The sequence below is a fragment of the Heterodontus francisci genome, chromosome 18 (assembly GCF_036365525.1).
Source record: "Heterodontus francisci isolate sHetFra1 chromosome 18, sHetFra1.hap1, whole genome shotgun sequence".
NCBI lineage: Eukaryota > Metazoa > Chordata > Chondrichthyes > Heterodontiformes > Heterodontidae > Heterodontus > Heterodontus francisci.
In genome coordinates, this window is record NC_090388.1 from 22,475,853 (window position 1) to 22,480,416 (window position 4,564).

Here is a 4,564-nt window from a genome sequence, read left to right on the forward strand (position 1 = left end):
CTACACCTTCTCCTTTGTTATCTCTTGCCCCACCCCCGGCTCACTTGCTTATATCCTTTGACATTTCTAATATTTGCAAGTTCCGAAGAAGGGTCACTGACCCGAAACGTTAACTCTGCTTCTCTTTCCACAGATGCTGCCAGACCAGCTGAGTGGTTCCAGCATTTCTGTGTTTTGAACTCCCCCTTTGTGAATCTTTGTTCACAACTTTCCAATTATAAGGCAAAGAAATGAGCACAAACAGGCTTTCTTTGCTTTAAAGAAGAAGATGAAATATATTAAACCTTAAACTTAAACTCTAATACAGTTCACAATATCTTGTTACTGTTTCTCGAGGTCGCTGTAGTCCTTGATTGAAGATATAGCCTTGCACTTCATTGGGGCCCAGTAGTCTTCTTAAAACCATATTCACATAGGAAACCTTTCTCTCTTTGAGTTTCACGTGTTTTCACAAGATTCAGTTCCGTTTAAAGAGATGAAGGCAGGCGGACAGGAGAGGAGATGTTCTTAGTCCATGAGCACACGGCGTTCTCTTCAAAATTCTTTGTTGGAAGTTCAAATTCTCTGCAACAGCCAGTTATTCATGTGACTAAAACTGGTCTGACCACTTCTGTGTATTGGGGAAGCAACTACTGGATCCCCATTGTTTCAACACCATCTGTTACAATGCAAACATTTCTTTCCAGTCAGGGGCTTGCACTTTTAAGTTTTAATGTTCATGTGGCGAAATAATTGGTGCCTCAGTCTTGGTAGGTTGCGGGTGGGGGGCGGGGAGCAGTGCGGTTTGCCTGACAATGTTGAAAACCAAGTCTACCAAGACTGGTAGTGTTTTTTTTACTTCATCCTTTGCTTTTTCAAAATAATCTGTGCAGCACCATTTCTCTTATGTGCACTAAACTATAATTAAGTTTCACCTGCCAATGTTCTGTCCAGTTGCATATTTTATCCAGCTCATCTTGTAGACGTCCTTCAAATATAAAAGGGTAGAGTTTCCATTCTGGGCGCAATTGATGACTTTTAAAACATTTTCTTTTAATGATGTTCTAAAATGCACCAAAAGGAGCCAGCTTTAGAGTCTCCCTGAAGGCCTGCAAATGAGCATAATTAATGGAAACTCCCAATGGTGATTAATTCATCCTGGGAGCTTGGCCAGTTTTGTGGACAGGACCAGCTTTAGCATGATATTTTTAAACTAGTAAAAAAGATCACAGAAACTCTAGTTGCACTGAATGTAATTTGCATTTAAAATTCCGCAATATTTTGTACCGGTTATGCCGATTTGCGTCAAAAACAAAATCAGCACAACTGAGCGGAAACACCAGGCTGGTATCTTTTGGAGTACCCTTTGAAAATATTGATGCCTTTGATTGGAGGTAACAGCTAGGGTATTGAGAGAGCTATGTTCATCCAAGGGGTATTTTATTACTATTCAAGTGGGAACAGTGAATTGCTGTATGTATATTCCCCCTATAAGCTCCAGTTGACTTTTTATTACCCATTTCTCCCTTCCCCTGGAATTTCAATAACCATGAATCCAAAATGCCCAGTCTATAACAGGTTCTGACTTAAGCGATGTTCATTGAAGTAAGATGCCATTATATTGACACTGTTGCTGCTCTCCCATGACATTATGTTTACCTGTTAACTTGATTTAGATAACATTGCTAATCAAGACTCTTAGACTATCTTTCCATACCACTACACTAAGGAATTTAAGTAAATTAACCGAAGAATATTGAATATTTATTCCTGTTATTCTTTGTATGTGGTTGTAAAAGTATTGTCTGTTCTGTCAAAGTAAAATAACGAAAAGCTATCAAGTACAAAGTATTAAAAAAAACTCAAAGGCAAGTTTCTACTCTAAGTACATGGAAATGGAAGGAAAGCAGTTTGACTTTCACGCCCTCAGAACTCCCAAAGTGCTTCTTAGCCAATGAGGTACTCTGAAGCATAGTCACTGTTGTAATGAAGGCAAATATAGCAGCTAGTTTGTGCACAGCAATGTCTCACAAGCAGCAATGAGTTAAATGACTGAATAACCTGTTTTAGTGGTGTTGGTTGAGGGCTAAATGTTGGCCAGAACAATGGGAGAACTACCCCTGCTCTTCTTGAAATCTTGCCATGGGATGCTTTATAGCCACCTGAGTCCAGAAAGGGTCTATAATCAATATCTCATACAAAGGACAGTGCAGCACTCCCTCATAATTGTTCTGAAGTGTCATCCTAGATTATGTGCTCAAGTCTCTGAACCTATAAGGCAAGAGTGATACCACTGAGGCAAGGCTGACACCAGTAAAGATAAAACAAAACATTGAAAAAAATGCTTCAGTATTGTCGTTACTGTAACATTATGTAATTCTTAAAACAGTGTCCAGGATGAAATGTTCAAATACATAATCACTGCACAGCAGGTCTAGAATCCTGCAGTGGCGCTGGCACGATAAGGGTTAGTTTTCCTGTAGATTGTTTACATCCCCAGTTTTGTATTGTCAGTACCTTGTAGAATTTCGCAAACATAACAGGCTGTATCAAACTGTTCTATCAGCAGTAGCAGGTCAAGATGCCCCTTTAGTGCTGAGCCAACAGAGATTGCACGTGAAAGTTACGGATCAGTACTGTTGATGCATAATCAAAAGGCATACATTCTTCAAAGTTCTTTCTTAACATAAATGTAAACGTGTCTATAAAATTAATTCACACATATTTACACATGATATGTCGCTGATTTTAACTACCATCCCTGGTTGTCATTTATCCTATTGTTGGACTTGCCTAGGCTTCGATAGATAATGAAACTTCTTTATAAATCATTTGAGCAGATGAAATTTCTTCAAAATCCAAGTTATACTGACATGATTTTTTTTTATGTGACATTTATGGTGTGCCAGATCTCAGACCCTAGACTTATGAAACTTTATCTTTTAATGCTTTGATGGCACAGAACCTTTTGGAAGCATTTTTTGTTCATGCAGTTAGCATTCTATTGCATAGAAAACTGGAAGGGAAAGGGAGGCTCATTGGTGGCCTTCATTACAATATACAAATTATATTAATCAGGCCCTAGTTCAAATCTCATGACCCCTGAGCTAGCTTTATCCTCAATACTCAGTTTGCCATACAAAATGAGCATGTGGTTGATACAGTGGCCTTCCTAAAGCTAGTTAGAAAAAGTTAATGGTAAGATTCTGATTTTTAAAAAAAATCAAAACCTTGATGTTTAATTGAATCTTGGTCTTAGATTTAGCTTCATTTTACTATGGAGGTGCCATTTATGCATTAGAGCAAGTTTTCAGAAGACTTTCCCCAAGCTTCTAGCTTGCTGCCACTGTTGAAGTTGCAGCAAATAAAGTACTTAAGATGGAAATTCCTTGGAGAGGTTCTCACAGTGCTAATAACTGACATGAAGAAGATGAGTTCATGATGGGACACCAAATCCAGGTTCATCAACTTCTGACATTCTATCTATATCCATCAGCATTTATTGACACTACTACATGGGCATGTCAGATGATATATTTTAGCTGCTTCTGCTTCTGTCTCACTAGAGAGCTGTCTATTCAAGCTGACCTGCAGATAACATCTACTACAGGGATGGCTTTTCACTAGTGCTACCAAATACTTCCAAATCATTAAAGTGGACCTCTGCTCAGCCAGTCAGCAGTCCATAGACACACCATATAAGGCTAACACTTTCATCACGTCCTTTGTGGAGAGGCGACATCATCTGGACAGAACTTTCCCCATCAGGCAGGGTTGCCAAGAGTCCAGGGCAAAGGGGGTGGCATCCATGTACCCATCTAGTCAACTCACATCAACCCTATTGCCTTCCTGAACAGAACGTGATTCCATACAGTTAACGTTCAGGTGGTGTCTGACCATAGAAACACCATAAGAAGAAGCACCTAAGATAGACCTGTACTCACCAGTACTTTAGCCTAGCGTTATATGTCTCAGAATCCTCTCTCCAGGTACAACCCTTGTTTGGAAGAATGGAATTTATTAATATATTGTTGGCTGTTTAAGTGAAATTTCTAAGGTGAATGTTCAAATTGGAGGAGTGAATTACAGAGGACTATGCCTGTACTTGGCACTACTCAAAAGCCATAGAGGTTATTTAAAGGAATAAAAAAAAATTAAGGTTTCAGCTCAACCTAGATCAACTGCATCAACACCTCACAGACACAGTTGCGGTTCCAAGAAATTAGTAAAGGTGTTTGGCCTATTTGGCATTCCAGCGTATCAGTAGAATGGTGCAGAGCGCTTGGAAGGTGGTAACACAACGTGTCTATGGTGTCTTCTACTGAATTATGCCATGGAAGCAAATGTACAAAAATGTGCCAAACTGAAAACATATGCCATGATCAGACTACTCACCCAAAAATTGTTTAGAAACAGAGCTTAATTTGCTCATTGATGTCAATGAAATCTTTAAATCACAAATTACACTATTGCATAATGTAAACAATGGACTTTTTGCTGCCTAACAGTGATGATGCCTTTTGTTTACCTTGTTTGCCATGGGGTCTTGATGACAGTAAGTTCAATAATTCACTGAATCACTTTA